Source organism: Notolabrus celidotus, chromosome 6 (genome assembly GCF_009762535.1).
Source record: "Notolabrus celidotus isolate fNotCel1 chromosome 6, fNotCel1.pri, whole genome shotgun sequence".
NCBI classification, from domain to species: Eukaryota; Metazoa; Chordata; class Actinopteri; order Labriformes; family Labridae; genus Notolabrus; species Notolabrus celidotus.
The window spans coordinates 6,586,575-6,605,332 of record NC_048277.1 but is presented as its reverse complement, the minus strand read 5'-3'; positions in this window follow the sequence as shown (position 1 = coordinate 6,605,332).

The window sequence follows — 18,758 nt, the reverse complement described above, 5'->3', positions numbered from 1 at the left end:
TCGTAGGTTCCTCTGGATCTCTGCTGCTGTGGACATGCCAGACTCCAGCTGCTACAACTACTACTATCCGTCTCACCACTATCATCTCTCTCTCTTTATCTCCCTCTATCCCTCTCTCCAACACGGCCTCAGCAGATGTGTGTCTAACATGAGTCTGGTCCTGATGGAGGTCTCTGCCTGTTAAAGGAAGTTTGTCCTTGCCACTGTAACTTGCTAAATGTTGCAAAGTGCTCTTCTCATGGTGGATTAAGATGAGATCAGACTGAGTCCTGTCTGTAAGATGGGACTGGATCCTATCCTGTCTTGATGTTGGGCCTTTGTTAATAATAGAACATAGAGTACGGTCTAGACCTGCTCTGTTTGGCAACAGTCTTCAGATAACGCTTGTTGTAATTTGGCGCTATCCAGAAAATATTGATTGATGAACACCTCTGTGTTCTTCAATCAATATTCTAATTCTGATTGACACAAAGTGCAGATTCGTTCACTTATCCACTGAGCCCTCTGGGAGTTTTTTGAAGTGAAGTGTGCTGTTCATCTTTATTTTCCATCATGAAAGCAGCGGGAAGATGCAGGACGCTGCGATGGCTTGACATGGTGTGCGAAAAGAGACAAAATAGCATGAAGTTTAAAGAAATGCATAACAATATGTACCCATTTTTCAATCTGATAAACATGTTGATGCACACAGCCTGAAAAGTGGACTTTTGTTGGACTGGAAATAGAAGAAAGAGATGAATTTGATCATCGTCTCTCAGTCATTACAAACACTAATGGTGCATTTTATACAAACAGCATATCATTAAAACTACAAAGATATTAGAAGAGTACTCCAGCGGTTTGAACCATCTTAAGTTGGAGGACAAGAGGCAAGTTATACAAGTAAAGATGCTATAAGTTATAAGTAGTAGACGCTGATATATCCTTTAGTCAGAGGGTCAGGCAAAAAAAAAAATCTGGATTTTTAATTTCCTTGAATGCAGCTTAATCTTTTATCAGACCCTTCCTGCCTCTGAGCCCCATTTCTTACTAAAACCACAAACCCACTTTGTGACACAGGCTCTCTGCCTTTTTAAAGTGTTAATCCCACGCCAAAATAACCCCAATGACATCATCAGGAGGGGCTCAGATGAAAGTATTGCTGGTTTTTTTGCTTCATAAAAAGCTTACAGCAGAAGGAACTTTTTAAATTCTAACAATTTGGAGGATCACTTATTCTCTCACATCTTTTTCAGGGCACCTTTTCATGTCCTAGTTCATGTTTTCCCACTTGAGGGATAGCCAGGAGGGCTTTTCATCATGTTTCCTTTGCAGATTTGGCCACAGTAGAGGGTACTTTATCTTGTTTTATCTTTCCGAGGGGCATCCAACTGCTGCCTTCGCTGCCTTTTCTACTCTCGGGTCAAAGGTGGAGTGATTGCAACTTTAGCCAGATTCTGTCTTTCGAGTATCACTTCAAGGATATTTCCTTTAAATGTTTTCATCGCTCCTGAAAAATCTCATAAGTGTCTGCACTTAAAAATCTCCCTGCCATTTGTGATCAGGCACATTCTTATAACAAGTAACAAGTTTTAACAGAAAGTACAGCGCCGTCAGATCAATCTTTCCCCAGCTGTGTAAGACCCATGAGCTGCTCATGACTCACATACTTCCCCCAACACTTGGCAAAATACCACTTCTGTCAGATTTTAGAAGTACGTAGGGGGGTGGCATTCCAAAAAGAAGCAGTGTATCAAGCAAAGTGTTGCCAAAATGATGACGCTCATCAGTGCACATTGCAGCTTTTGGGAGCTTAACAGCTGTTCTTACTGAGAAGAGTCTCTGTGTCTGAACTAACATCTGTTTAACTCTGAATTTCACTAAATCAAATGTCCATTCTGTCCTAGTTTAGACTGTTTGAAGTAGTATCAGTTCCACTGCAGTAGAGTTAATAATCTTAATGATACATTTTAGGAGGTGGAGCAGGTAAGTGAGGGGAGAAGGGGTCTGGTTGTGGAGGGCCTAGGTAAGGAGAAGGACTGTGAAGTGGATGTGTGGAGGAACAGGTGAGCAGCAGAGTTGAGGATGTTCTGGAGTCAAATGAGGACTTTGGAGAATGAACCATATGAATGTTCTTACAGTCAATCCTGGATATGAAGAAATCGTGGATCAGAGTCTGAGCAGCAGAGATAGTGATTGGCGGAGACATGTGATGTGTTTTTCGGTGGAAAAAAAAAGTTCTGGTGAAGTGATTGACATGATGTTAAAAAAGAAGCTGCTGATGAAAATGATTCACAGGTCGTGAATATGAAGTGATGGGAACAGAGTGAAGCTGTCAGAAGTGAGGCTGAAGGTCTGGTTGGTACGGGCGAGTTGCTGAAAAATACACATAAATGGCAGAAGGTGTCAGGTTAGCAGGGAGACGGACCATGTGGCTACGCTAATGAAAGAGCGAAAGATAAATGTAAAAGGTAAATGATGTCCATGATGGCTGAACCTTGTAACTTTTCAAGGAAGCCACTTCAATGCCAAACCTTTCAACAAAATCACCTTCTTAATATGAAAGAGGCTCCGCTGCAGAGTTCATTTGAGTGATTTGAATTCTTACTTAAAGAATGTTGGAGGAATTTGTTCATTATTTCATGACTCACTCACATTCAGACTGATGTTTGAAATACTTTTAATTAGAAAAAGAGAAGTTACATATCAGAGAAAAGATGAGTATTCACCACTGACATGTCTTTTTCACACCTGGACCATTCTGATCAGAAAAAAACAGAAAAAAACACTACAAACCAAACAAAACCATGACAAAACAATCAAGGTATATATTGAACTGTAGGATTACTGTGTTGTTACATCCCTGCTACGATCTAGCATAAAGTTGCAGCTAATCAGGCTGATGTCAGCAAGTAACCGCCTCACAAAAGCAGAGATGGATTTTGTGAATAACAGACCTGTGGATTGAAGAAGTTAACCACAGCACTGCTAACTGGGTGGCAACTGAATGCAGGTCGGCCAACATTGTGGAAGACTGGGATCTAAAGGACGTCCTCAGGTTGGCATGTTGTGACCAGTCAGTTATCTCACTGTCCTGAGGAACAATAGTTTCACACATACAAGACCTGTATGAAACAGAGAAAGCAACTAAAATGGAACTCCTCAAGAGTGTGAATGCTGTTGCATAAACAAGGAATCACTTGATGTCAGTGAGTCATTGAATTTAATCTTGGTAACACTTTATATTAACTATACACTTTTAAGCATTAGGTAAGCATTAATTAAGCATTAATAACTACTTAACTCATCATCTGTAAAGCATTGTTCATACAATAATACTCATTTGTATATCATGTACAAACACAGTTATAAATGTTTTATTTAGTAAGGGTTAGTTAACACCTTATTACATAGCAAATTATGATTAATTAAGGTAGTCACAAAGGACTTATAAGCTGCTTGTTCATGGTTTTGTGAGCTGATCTAAAGTGAGGACTTTATATGCTTTACAAAGCATTCATTAATGAGATTTAAGACCAGCAGCACCTTAAAACACAGAAGTCACAGATATTGATTCGACAGAATAAGGAAACAGACACAACACATGTACTTGTGTTTATTAAAAGGAAACAACCTCTGTATAAAACTGCGTTTATCAAAGTAACTCTTCATATGAACTTAAAATACTCTGCAACTGAAAAAGAGAATCTCTCAAACTTAAAGTGCTCACAGTGGAAAAACTCAAATAAAATATGACATATCAAATATATAAAAAGACACAGTAACATTTAAACGCTGGCTGTATGAAACCATTTGTAAACACAAGTTAAAATGCAGCTGCAAAACTGAACAATAACTTGGATTCTGTGTTTTAAAGTGCTGCTGGTCTTAAATCTCATTAATGAATGCTTTGTAAAGCAAGTCCTCACTTTAGATCAGCTCACAAAACCATGAACAAGCAGCTTATAAGTCCTTTGTGACTACCTTGATTAATCATAATTTTCTATGTAATAAGGTGTTCACTAACCCTTACTAAATGTTAGAACCATAATCTGTAAATGTGTTTATAACTGGTTTATAATGACCATAATAGCTCATTTGTATTTGGTGAATCCATCATTTATAAAGTATGAACAAAGAGTTAGTTAACACATTATAAAGAGTCATATTCATGAATAAAAAAATATTTATAACTGTGTTTTTACATTATATACAAATGAGTATTGATGTATGAACAATGCTTTACAGATGATTAATTAAGTATTAATTAATGTTTAAAAGTGTGTAGTTAATATAAAGTGTTACCTTAATCTTTTATAGGATAGCCCCTTGAGATGCAGCATCTCATTTTTTAAAGGAGTCCAAACAAAACAAAGTAAATTACATACGAAACAGTACATCGTAACAGACACAATTACACCAATACAGACAACTCTCTCTCACCCCATCACCATCACTCAGCTGTTAAACAAGATCTTGATAAGGAACAATATCAACAATATGAAAAGCAGCAATAAAGCACATTAATATGTAAGCAAAGTCAGAAACAAGAACAGCTTGTTTTTAAATAAGTGAATTAATTTGACTTAAATCAGTGGAAAGAGGTGATGGACTTAAGAAAAAAGGGAGGATCCAATCGGATGGAGCTTTGTATTCAAATGACCTGCAACCAATTTCTTTATAGATTCTGGGAACAATTGAAGAAGGGATGCTGTGTATGTCTGAGTGAATAGGAAGATGTATATGGGACCAGGAACTCTTTTTGTTTTGGGGAACAGTAATGCAAATTATCTGTCATGGGTGTAGAAAGAAGGGGAGGACCCAGGTGCAGATAAAAAAAATAAGGGACTTTAATAAACTAAGAAAACAGGTATAAATCAAACTTACTTCAAAAAAATCCAGGGAACTAAAGAAACACAGGAAGACGGGAATCAACATGACACAACAGAAGCACAGAAGCACAATGAACCGACACAGAAGGGAGGAAACAGAGACTAAATAGACACACTGGGTAATGAGTGAATACACACAGGTGAGGACAACAAGACTCAGGTGAAGACAATCACAAAGGTGGGAAAACACAGGTAGTAACCCTAAACTTAACACAAGAATATTCTACAAAATAAACACTGAAAACCAACTCAAGACCACAGGAAAACACAGGTAGCAACAAGACAAAACATTAAACACTAGAACACCAAAAAAGGCAACAGAGAAAACACAGAACATGAATCAAAGAAACACACAAAGTGAAGCCAGAAATAAAACCCATGAGACAACAAAGAAAACACAAAACAAAAGCAACCCATGGCATGATCAAAGAACAACTGCACACCAAATTGACACTGATTGGACATTTTGTACATGCATTCCTGCATATTTGTTAATATGTGACAGTGTTATTGTTTTATTGTTCATATGTATGGACAGTATAAAATTCATGGATTCAGACGACATTGCAGCATTTATCTAAATAATTAATCTAAAAGTCAAGATCATAAAAACGTTTCATTAAATCATTTGATTCCCAAATCAGGACACCGGTAATAATTGGTTTACTTTGTTAATAAGAACTTAACAACAGTTTTAAAATACAAAATGATGGAATTTTAAACACGCAATTACAAATGTGATTAACCATGATTAAATTCAATTGACAGCCTTAGTTCTCTCATTATCGTTAGCTTGTTACAGTAATCAACAATTCAGGTATCTTTGGCATCTCACTCACTTTTCTTGGTGCATGCTGGACAGATGTCTGTTAAAATCTGGGCTTCCTCCTACTCAATGGTTCTTTTATCCAAGGTTGCTCTGCTCTTGTTTGCTTTTATTTTAAATCAGCAAATACACATTTCATGGCAGCTCTTTAGGCATCCTGCAGGAACTGTTTCTGAACCAAACAACAGGTGAACGTGCATGCAGGTGAACACACATCAGCCCTAGCTCAAAACTGAATAAATCACTACAGCTGCATATTACTAAAAAACAAAAAAAATGAAACCGCCTGTCAACAAATGAGTTACAGTCCTCTTCTCCATCTTTTCAGTCCAGGTCCAAGTCATTCGTGCATGAGTCCAAGTTGAGTCACAAGTCTTGAAACCAGGATTCCAGTCCCACAACTCAGCAGACAAGTAAAAAAAACAAAACCAGGGTCTTCACATCAAAGAGTGACTTCTTCTGTTTCTCAGTAACATGAAAAGATAAGGTGAAGTAAAAAAGTAAACACTCTAATGCTTGCATTCATGAGAGACACCATTCTCAAAAGAACTGATTGTTGCTAGAGGACATGAATATCATTTTTATTGTCTCTGCCTTCCCCCTCTCTCTCCCTTTCTTACATTTTCTCTTTGACATAAATCAAAACAAAGTAATACGAATCCACGGCCGCGACTTTTACTCCAATTTCCTTTCGTCATTACACAGACAGTCTTTTTTTTTAAAAGCTTTTCCCTTCTTACTGTTTTCATTTTCTTTTATTGCTTATATGGCTTTTAGATGTTCATTTTACTTTTATTTATATTATTGCTTTTATCCTCTTAATGCTTTTATCTCTTTATTGTTTCTCTCTCTCTTTATCACTTTGATCTCATTTTGTATTTTCCAACTGTTTCTGTCTCTTGTTATCTCTTACATCATCCCAAATCTGTGGTCCTCTCTCGTCATTTGGGAATGTTTTTGCTTGTGTGTCAAAGCACTTTGTTTAGCCTTGTTTTTAAAGTTGCTCTATAAATAAAGTTATATTTGCTATTTCAACATGGTAAGAGATACCCTGCGCTGCTGTAGTGATTGGCTGGTCAAACCCGGACAATCCTCTCACCCTTCATACCCTCCCGCTCCTCTGGCGGTGGCCTGGGGCCTTCCAAAGCCAGGTGAGATATGTGAATCCTGCAGCCTGGTCTAGGCCTGCCTCAGGGTCTCCTCCAAGGAAGACGACACAGTAGACCACACTGGGACAATCAGAAGACATCCTGATGTAGGACTGAACCAACAAAATTGCACTTGTACGTGAGGCTGCCTCCAGATATGAAAACTCCTCAAACTGTGCTAAAGGTTTCCCTCACCCTGACTGCGAGGAAAACTCATTTCAGCTTGTCAAATCCAGGATATCACTCTGTTGGTCACTTGTTAGAACTCATGACCACAGGGGAGAAGGGGAACATGTGTGGAGTAAATTAAGATTCTTGCCTTTAGGCGCAGCTTCTTCTTTGCAGTGATGTTGCAGAACCTACCTGTTGATAGCTAACTCTATTTTCTGATCACTTCTAACCATGCTGACCCAGAATATTCAAACTCCCATGCATCCAAACCTGCAGTAATATACAGCGTATAGTGTATATGGTCAGTGTAAACAGTGTCTTTTTTTCCCCTCATGCATATCCAAAGGCGTGATGACAGACCCTATCAAATGCCACACTCGTGGGCTGCTAGCATTCCTCGGGGTAGAGTCGTCTCTAAGCTAGAGTGTGATGAGCCTGGAGAGGTCTGTGACTGTTTTCTTCCCCTCTCTGACAAAAAAATGTATAACACCTGGAGGAATTTAAATTTAATTATTTACATGCTGTTTACTCCAGCAATGAACCAGACCACAGTTACATATTAAAGTTACTAACCATAGACCATTCTGGAGTCCCTGAGCTCCCTTGTCTCGTAGGTTCCTCTGGATCTCTGCCGTTGACGTGCCAGACTCCAGCTGCTATAACTATATTATCTGTCTTATCACTATCAATTTCAATTTCAATTTCAATTTCAATTTCAATTCAATTCAATTCAATTTAATTTAATTCAATTCAATTCAATTCAATTCAATTCAATTTGCTTTATGGTATGAACAAAGACATTTTGTTGCCAAAGCATTACATATAGTAATGTAATAATTATATATATTACATCTCTCTCTCTCTTCATCTCCCTCTATCCCTCTTTCCAACATGGTCTCAGCAGATTTCTGTCTAACATGAGTCTGGTTCTGCTCAAGGTTTCTGCCTGTTAAAGGATGTGGACGATAACCTGCAGGAAGGACTGAAGGATGAAGCTGCTAACGTAGCCACACTCTGCAAATCTGTTGATGTCATTTACCCTGGGACTCTGTGATAAATTGTGCCCAGTTTTTACTTTTTTCTGTGTTTTTACCTTCAGACTAGTTGGCTGGTTGGAATAAAATAAATGTGTTTAAAGGACTAGCAAATTAGTTGTTTCAGTACATCCATAACAGCAAAGCCGCTGGGAGTTTTTGTAATTAACTTTCACTGATTTTTTTTGGGATATTATTTTCTCTCAAACAGAGAACGTCTGTGGTTGATGAGCAAACTTACCTGTTCTCTCTTCATCTCCCTCTATCCCTCTCTCCAACACGGTCTCAGCAGATGTATGTCTAACATGAGTCTGGTCCTGTTAGAGGTTTCTGCCTGTTAAAGGAAGTTTGTCCTTGCCACTGTAACTTGCTAAATGCTGCAAAGTGCTCTGCTCATGGTGGATTAAGATGAGATCAGACTGAGTCCTGTCTGTAAGATGGGACTGGATCTGATCCTGTCTTGATGTTGGGTCTTTGTTAATAATAGAACATAGAGTACAGTCTAGACCTGCTCTGTTTGGAAAGAGTCTTCAGATAACATTTGTTGTGATTTGGGGATGTATAAATAAAGCCGGATTGAGTGATTGAACAGTCATATTTTTTTCCACACACTTTGCATTCAATACACAATTCTTTAATAAACAATGATGTTCATGAGGGATTTGATAATCTGATGCTGCACGGGATGAAGTTAGCTCATAGCCCACATTTTTCTTTTTTTCTTTTGCTTCTAGAATGGTGTTGAATTGCTCATTTCCAAAACTGAAGGACAGTGCACATTTCCTTAGACCTCTTTTTTGTAAGTTTCATTCTAATCTGCAATATTTTTCTAATGAAGGCATAGTTAGTTTTTTTTTGAGTGCAGTTTTTGATGTACTTGTAATAATGTGTTTTTTCCTCAGGGGCTACCCGTCAGCTTGGCTCAGGGGTTCCCCAACTTTTCAGTTAGCAACCAACAAAATAACGGTGGGACCCCACTGTCCCCTGAGGCTGTTAAATGATTGTCACGACGTGTCAGCACTGATAGAACGACACAAAATAACACAAAAGCCAAACAACAACAAATGTATTTAACAGAGATTTTTTTAAAAAGCCAAAAAGCAGATTACAAGTAATCTCAATGTCTAGACTGTTGCAGTGAGCACAGGTGATCATTGTGTGCATCTGTGAGTTTTCAAACAGGCTTCATTCAGCTTGTCTGCAGAACGTTAGCCTACCTGTGTGCACATGTCACAGAGTTTCCAGTGCTGTGGACACAAGGGAGAACAGAAAATGGGGGTTTAGTGACTCTTTAATGTCAAAACACATTCATATCCTCAATTAAAGAACTCAAACTTTGCAGGACTGATCTTTGATCAGTCAACTTACTACACAGAACAGAATGTATGAATGAATCTTTATTTACAAAGTTTAACATTTATCAGCAGAGCATAACTTAATATTGACTTACCTCTGATCGTGCAAGAATTGGCTTTAACCAGAGCGCGCACCTCAGGTACATACCTACTTTGTCACGCACACAGGCACACATACACAGACTAGAATACATGGGTAGGGGGAACAAAGGAAACCCAAAATAAGGAATATAAGGAGTGTAAATGTTGTGGTGAAATTCATAAGGTGCAACCTGATACACTCACAAAAAAATGCAAACCAGCGTATCAGAGTGATCATGCCATTATCTCACCAGGCCCGGGGACCAAAATTAATCTGTACATCCTTTCTAGTTAGACTATACCTACCTTAATGTTAAGTGAAAAACACACACAGTAAAGGTTGGGTGAAAACGTCAAAGTGTACATTATAACAGAAATTCATTGTCTGCTTTTAGTTTCCCCTGAACCCTGATCACCTGACCATCAGCTCACTCAATCTTCAATGGCGTTTCTACGACCCTGCCAAGAGCAATTTCTATCTCAAATGTTGCTGCAGATGGGTTTGCTAATCAGGCTGCCTTGAGCTGCGGTATGCAAATCAGGTGGCTGAGGATATAGACACGGCTTTTACTTGGTAATATGGAAGGTGTTATTGAGGGTCAAAGGACTGCATAAAATGTGATATCTTTCTGGGTCTTAATTTCACACTTTGCTCCAGGGGTGTCTATTAGATGCAGACAGCTTTCTTCCTTAAAAGCTTTGATGAGTCTTTCTAAAGGTGCAAACATGGGACATATACATGTCTGTGGTACTGCAAAAGAGAAACAAACACATTTCCACAATAAACAATAACAGGAATGGACAAAGCATTACCTGAACATTTACATTACAGATACAACAATCTCCAAATACTTTATTACCACCCAAATTGCCCACATTTGCAAATTAAGGCACTCAAATAAAAATATGAATAACAGTCAGACCGTCATTGAAGCCATGTGCGTTAAGCTAACCATAGGATCTACTGATTAAATGAAAACACAGTGACTGCGGATAACATTATTTAAGCATGAAGCTTAAGTCTGTAGCTGATCTTTACATTACTAAATACATTCAGAGGGACTGTCATTAATGACCTGCATCATTTATGCTGTAAGTTTACCTTGATACCGTACACTCTTTAATGATGGGTTTATTATTTTTGCACAGTATATGCCCCATCTTCAACACCCTGTGCTTTCTGTCAGTTTGCTTTACTTCCCAGCACAGTGTGGGATGTCAGTCACGAGTTACAGACTGTACATTGCAACTTGGTTTTGGTCCAGCCTTCATACTGCAGAGAGATGCTGGCTATTCAATAGTTGATAATGAAAAGTTGTATTGTGATTCAGTCGACTATAAAATGTTCATCATAAAGTGAGAGAGTTGTTTGTCCAAACTGAGACTCTGATGGAAAGGACACAAAGATTTCTGCAGCAATCATTTATTGAGTTAGACGGTGAACCCAGACAGTTCAAATCAGCGCATTTGCACCATCTCAACCAATGATCAAGTCTCTGTCTCATCAGAGTCCGACTGCAGAAAATGTTGTGGCATCCAGCTGGCAGGTAGTTCAGCGGGTTCACAATGTTTGATAGTTGTTTCCATGGACACTGAATAGAAACCCCTTTCAGTCATAACATTATGACCGCTGACAGGTGAAGTGGAAAACGTGTTTCACCTCTTTAATGTGGCATCTGTTGGTGGGTCAACAGTTTTTCCTTTAAGCTGATGTGTTGGAAGCATGGCCCCTTAGGGCGGGCATTGAAAAACGTCCATATTCTGTGTATGTGTGTGTCTGTGTGTGTGTGTATGTGTTGAACCTACACTCAAACTTCAACGTAACTTAGTGCAGGCTGAATCTGTTGTATTTTAACCTCATCTCTCTGAGATCATGTTTCATTTTGTGCGGTTAATGTCTGACAAAGTTGAACATCTTCAACACAATCTGAAGCAAATGTAAAAAAAATACTTGAACAAAAATTTGTTTCATGACAAACAAGTTCTGTAAACGTTTCTAAAGCGTAACGTGGTAAAGCGCTTTTATGTACCATCTCTGTACTGCACCGAGTGCATCAAACAGTCAATCATTTAATCTACCAATCTTTATTTATACAGCCCTAAATCCCAACAAATGTTATCTGAAGACTCTTTCCAAATAGAGCAGGTCTAGACTGTACTCTATGTTCTATTATTAACAAAGACCCAACATCAAGACAGGATCAAATCCAGTCCCATCTTACAGACAGGACTCAGTCTGATCTCATCTTAATCCACCATGAGCAGAGCACTTTGCAGCATTTAGCAAGTTACAGTGTCAAGGACAAACTTCCTTTAACAGGCAGAAACCACCAAGAGGACCAGATTGACCACATGTTAGACACACATCTGCTGAGACCGTGTTGTAGAGAGGGATAGAGGGAGATGAAGAGAGAACAGGTAAGTTTGCTCATCAACCACGGATGTTCTCTGTTTGAGAGAAAATAATATCCAAAAAGAAATCAGTGAAAGTTAATTACAAAAACTCCCAGCGGCTTTGCTGTTATGGATGTACTGAAACAACTAATTTGGCTAGTCCTTTAAACATATTTTTTTTATTCCAACCAGCCAACTAGTCTGAAGGTAAAAACACTCAGAAATGAGTGTCAGTTAATCAGTTAATTACAAAAACTCCCACAGTGGCAAGGACAAACTTCCTTTAACAGGCAGAAACCTCAAGCAGGACCAGAATCATGTTAGACACACATCTGCTGATGTGTGGGGACAGGGAGAGTTAAAGTAAGTAATGGGGGGCGGAGGGGGTGATAGGATCCCAGTGTGCCAGTTCCCCCAGCAGTCTAAAGGCATATTTATACTTCTGCGTCACCTCCATGCAGCAGGGGCTGACGCGGACATGAGCCCCACATATTTGTGCGTTGATGTGTCCGTGTTGCGCAGCAATTTTCAACTGAAACGCTTGAGGGCAGTGTGGTCTCTCTGATAGTCGGTAACCTGCTTCCGGCCCCGCTCTGATCTCTGTTTACTTTTCCACAGCAACTCAGAGCGTGTAATGTTAATCTACAGCTGATACATGTTGCTGTTTATCATACAGACATGATTACAGGGAAGAATAGAGAGGATGAGATGAAATACATGGTTGATGTGTGGCCGATGTCCTGGATCCTGGAAGTGCTGTAAATGTTGGAAATACAATGCCGCAGAGCGGACCAATCACAGGGTTTCCGGTCCACGTCGATTCTATGCGTAGTTACATTGTGGAGGAGGTGCACGTCAGCTACGTGCGTAGGCCTCTACAGAGGTACGGGAGCTATGGGGACCCCAGGCGTAGCCTACGCCGTCAATTTGACGCAGAAGTATAAATCAGCCTTAAGCCTATAGCAGCATAACTAAGAGATGGTCAAAGCCTGAGCCCGCTCTAACTATAAGCTTTATAAAAATGGAAAGTTTTAAGCCTAATCTTAAAAGTGGAGAGTGTCTGCCTCCTGGACCCTGACTGGTAGATGATTCCAGAGGAGAGGGGCCTGATAACTGAGGGTTCTCCCTCCCATACTACTTTTAGAGACTTTAGGTACGATAAGCAGACCTGCATGTTGGGAGCGTAGCGTTAGAGGGGTAATTGCAAGCCCAACACCTGTGGTATACACAGACTTGCTTGTGTAGACCACAAAGTCCAGGGTGTAGTTGCTGCTACTGTCTGCCAAAACAAAAAGCTTGGATCCCCACTTAGTGGGCTTAGCCTTCATATACTGGGTCATCCCTGTGTGTGCCTTTCCATCCTCTAATCTGTAGACAGGTTCTGCCTGGGATGATAGAATGCCAAACAAGCTTGTTTTCTTGTGTCTATGAGTCGGCTTAATCTGAAAAGACGATCATGGTCTGGCGTTCTTTTCTTGCGGTCATTCTCTATGTCCTTGTCTGGGTACACTCATATGAATGTTCCAGGATTTTACCCGGTCACGTGGCATTACAGTGGCTGATAATGGTATGCTGAAAATTGCTTTCTTCCAGTAATCTTGGATGTTATCCAGTTTCACCAGTGCAAAGAAAAAGGTCAGTCCAATATATTTGAAAAGTTCTTGTGTGTCCATGTCAGTCTATGCATAATTTCTTTTTGCGAGGTTTTTGGCAGCCTGCTTATTGGTATTGGAGGCAACTGTTTGTGTTACTGTGTTTGTAAAGAAAAGTTGGAAAAGGTCCAGTGCTGAGTAAGTACTTGGTGAGTTCAGCTGATGTCCATGGTCCTCACTGTTTGATACCGCAGTGAAGTATACCGCACATCCGGGTCTGTCTCCGTCTCCCAGGCAGTGACTCCTGATCCTAACTGTGTATGAGTGCTCTGCAGAGACCTGGACCTGGATGAAGCTCTGCTCTGGCCTGTGGTCTGGCCTCTTGAAGTACTTCTGGTTCTCTATGCTCTAGGTTGAAAGCTGGACAGTGCTCGGGTGCGCAGATCTCCGTGACCTCTACCATGTGTTGGTGGCACTGCAGCTGATCTAGAAGTACTTGGTACTGCGGCCAATGTGGAGATACTTGGTACTGGAGAGGCTGAAGAGGTGCTTTGCTCCTCAGCAGTTGCAACAGAGTTATGGGCAAGCAAGGCTTGTTGGCGCGCAAGGGGAGCAAATGCTGGCACATGGTGTTCAAGCCAACAGGGGAGCTACTGAGCCTTAAACTGCTGAGGAGTGAATGCTGTTTCTGATTAGAGAGCTGTCACAACAGTTTGTTGTTTAAGGGTCTGGTTATCCACAGTCAGGTCAGGTCAGGTCAGGTCAGGTCAGGTCAGGTCAGGTCAGGTCAGGTCAGGTCAGGTCAGGTCAGGTCAGGTCAGGTCAGATCAGGTCAGGCCGGAGCCTACAATGTGCAAAGGAGCATCAGAAGTGGACTTCAGAGCAGTGAAAGAATATGGTCTGGGAGGACGTGATACCAGGTCAAAAGTGTTGAGCTTTTCCTGTCTGCTCTGAACTTGGTGTATGTGTTTTCAGCTATTTGTCATTTGTTGTGTCTTAGTTTAAACCAGACCATCACAGCACACTACACAACAGCAGCGCCTAAAAGCTCATTTCCCCTCCTTAATTTATCACCACTAATAGCCTGAAGAAAGCGGAATTGTTGCATCAATCTCATAAAGCTGCTGGTGTGGTACATGAAGCAGCTTTTGTCATCCTCTCTGCCTGTGTTCCTTTTGGCAGCAGGGATTTCGATCTATTCATCCGCTGGTGTTCCGACTCGCACTTAATCTGTGAATTCACACTGTTCCCATCATTTTCAACCGGCAGTCCTGGCTCATATCAAAATAGAACAAATGAAAAGTGTGCCGTGGTTTGACAATTTTCCCCGTGGAGTCGTACGCTGACAGGAACCGGCAGCAGCGTAATAGTTTCAGCAGTGTGGTCACTGTGATCAGCCATTCATCTCCCAGCATGCTCCTTGGTAAAGGAACAGCCTGTAATTTCTGGGTAGCATGGGTGATTGCAAAATGCACGGCAGGCTGTGCTGGATATATACTCACAGGAGATTTAACATAAGCGTGCATGTGTGTGTGTTGATGGGAACAGCTGGTAGGACATCAGTTTGTTGTGGTTAAATCTTTGGAAAGGGGGGTCTAATGGCGACTCCTCTATTTTGCTGCTTGGTTAGACACCCTTTAACATGCAGGGACACACACACAGACACAAACTGATGCCACCCTATTCCAACTGTGTACACAGCAATTTGGGTAAATTGCAGGGGGCAGATAAGCATGTTTAATTCACGTGTTGAGGAGGCAATGGGGCGGACAACACTGCAGTCATATTAACTGAGGGCATTACACAGAATGCTTCCTAATGGACGCCGCTTGCAAAATGTCTCATTTCAGCATGTCACTATCATCTCCGGACAGTTCTGCCATCCCCTGTGGTGCTAATTTAGTGGGCTTTACTTCTCTTTGTTTTAGCCTGTCAATGTTGTTAGCCTTTCCTCCTCCTCCTCCTCCCCCTCCTCTCTTTCTCTTTCTCGCTCTCTCTCAGGGAAAGTACACATGCAAAGTCAAGTTATTCAGAACAGCGGTGTGTCCTGATGGAAACCCAGGGGAAATGTGCTGGGAACTGCTATCATTTTGTTAAAAACGGGGCTATTCTTTTCTTTTGTGTTCAGCACGACCAGGCACAGCTGTTTGCACAATTTAATACCAAGTCCCCAACAAATGGATTTTCCTCTGCTGCTTTTCAACCTCTCCTTCCCTTACAGCTGTGTCAGGAGAAGGTGCACTGCTGCGATTTCTCCAATCTGACTTGTCAGAACAAGAGGAGTTTTAAATACATGTTGCTACCATTAAGGTTGTGTTATTTAGGAAAAAATGTAGAGTGAATCTACCAACCTGACCACTTCTACTTCATGTGACAATCATAATATTCATGAAAATAACTAAACCTGAAGAGAATCTATGTGGATTAAAAACTTTGGTCATTTACAATTTGGGTGTTAATAAGTACTCTCTCTGTTCTGTGGACACCTTTAAAGCCTCACTGAAATATTCATCAAAGTGAGTATCCTGGCTGAACATGGCAGAGTTGAGTCTCTCTGTAATTACAGCTCAGACATTACTGGTTAGTTCAACCTGTCAAGAGAACAGCCAGGCTGCTGTTTATACAGATAAATGTTTCTGCCAGCTTTAACCTTTCCTGATCAAAGGTGCATACACCGGTGCATTGAAACCCTCTTCGTTTTTTGTCTTGTGTTCTTAAAGGTGCAGTGTGTGGAATGTTTAGTGATATCTAGCGGTCAGATTTAGATTGACTCCTTTGCTAAACTCTCTCACGTGCACAACACCCACACTCTTCTTATTCTTCGTCTTCACTAAATACAAAAACCCATGTGTGTTTGCTACTGCAGAGACATGGTGGTGCAAGATGGCTGACATGATTTTTAGATGCAGATAATTACACACTCATTTATACATACAAGTCTGTTCTGCTTACTGCTGCTATATACTTCACACTGCATCTTTACCCCCCACACTACTATGGCATAGTGGTTTTTCTTTGTGTTCATGTATATTGTATGTTATGACCTTAAAAATGCTCCTGTTTTAATAACTAGCTTCTCTTTGAATGTGTTAAATATCACCCCTCTTGTCTTTCATTCACACATACTGAATCTGACGTCTCTCTCTTTTTAGTATCCATTAGTTGGGTCTTTATCCTGAAGCTTCAACCTCTTTGAATTTAGACATGTGGCGTAGAATTGTGCACTCCTTATCAACATCGTCAAGGATACATTATTTATAGGAAACTTTCTTTGACCTACTCTGTAGAAACTAACAGGGAACAGTGTTTGGATTTCAAACAGTTAAGAGGGCAGAGGCTGGTATTAGATTCATCATTAAGGACGTCCCATGTCTCAGGACTGTGTCATTGGTCCTTTCCATACTGCCAGTTAAAGGCATGATATGTAAGCCCCCTTCAGTATGAATGTTTCAGATGCTTGATGGTGGGACAAGTGATCCCACATCCATGCCCACAGATAGTAAGGGCCGCATTCCACCGGATGTGTGTCTGCTCCGTCTCCTCTTGGCCACGGCACTGGATCTGATAGGTTTCTATTCTAGTCAATGTGTTAACTTCCACTGGATCCAATCTGTTGCATTCCGGCTCGGTTTCTGATCCGGCAGGTCGGCGCCCTCAGGATCCGATACGCAACACTTCTATTTTTGCCAGATGCCGGAGCATGACACATGAATCTCAACAAAGCAGATCAAGGGGGACAGGAAGTCAGGCACCAAAACAACATTAAAACTTAATTTTCAGAATAAAACACTCGCAGATCGATTTCACTTAACTACAACAACAAACCATCATGATGAGCAGAGCCAGGCCTGGAGTCAACAGGTCAGAGGTTTTCAGAGGACCAGAAAGACAACATGGATGAGGAGAGGAGGATATTCATTAATGCAGTAATTACGGTGGGAAAACCTTGGTCACATGACTCCAGCTGTCCAGTGGTCCTGCTCCGTGCTGTGTTCCAAAAAACACAGCCGGTGGATGTTGACGGACGAGAGAGCATGGAGCTGGACCGCAGCAGACAGACCGGACACGGATCTGGTGGAAGTTCTGTGTAACAGAGGCATTACAGAGGCGAGATGGGATCACTGTGAGCTGGCAGAGCATGCAGGACGTATCAACACGTGTGTATGTGGGGCTCCTGCTGTGTTTACCTCCTGCTTCCACAGTTCTGTAACACATTGTGAAATTGAAACTGTAACACTTAGATTACACCATTTTGGGATCAGTAGGAAAGTTCAAAGGCAGCTCTGATGATGGTGGAGCAGCATTATAGCCCTTTTGCAGACTTGCTATATAAAAATGGCTTTTGTCTAGCTGTGGACTCCGTCCTTTGCACATGTCTGATGTTTTTACTTTCAGCTTCCTCAAATAATCGCAGTCAAACCTATTCCCTCTCTGGTCTGACAGACTGCTTGATTTTAGCTTCCTCTTTCTCTCTTGCATCATAAGCTTATCAGCTGCTCCAGTGATCACATGCTGTAGGGATGTGGATGCTCATCAGGTCATCCTTGTAGCTCCTGAGTGGAGACTTCATGTGGCCTGTCTGTAGCCTCATACCTACCATCTGCTTCACTGCAATCAGTGCGACTTCAAAGGTTGCTTTAAAAATCACTGTGGAGCTGAAATATCCCACCGCCATTCCCACTTACATCTGCTTCCATCCAGTTATGAAATCTTGTAAACCTGTGGTACCTTTTGATCAGCATCTGTGTGCAACGTGTAACATGGAAGAGCTCCAGCATGAAGCAGAACTGACCCATGAGGGCTGGATGAAAAACATGGAAGTCCTGTTCAATAATACAGAGGCTGAAAACAACAGTGCAGATAGTCTGCTGCTGTGGTAAACACTTCAAACTAGGGTTTGGTTTAAAAAGGCCATTTCACAAAGCAAATCAATTTGGATGAAAGATATCAATTCATGGATAGATGGATCTTTTAAATTATCCACTCACCTAGGTTTGCCCCCCGTTGTAGATAATTCTGCCCTCCAAATCCTCATTAACACTCTCGAAGGTGTTAAACTGACGTGCTAACTTTTGAGTGAAGTTGAGAAATCTTGATGCAACTCCAAAGTCAAAGACTTGCCCTGACATCATACATCAGTGTAAAATGGTCATTAATCTTTGCAACAAAACTAACAGGAGCCGACATGATGAGCTGTGACAGTTTACATCCACATCGTTGATATACTGTTTGTCTATGTCTACTCACAGTACAGCCGATTAAGTGAATAGATGGAGTGTAACATCA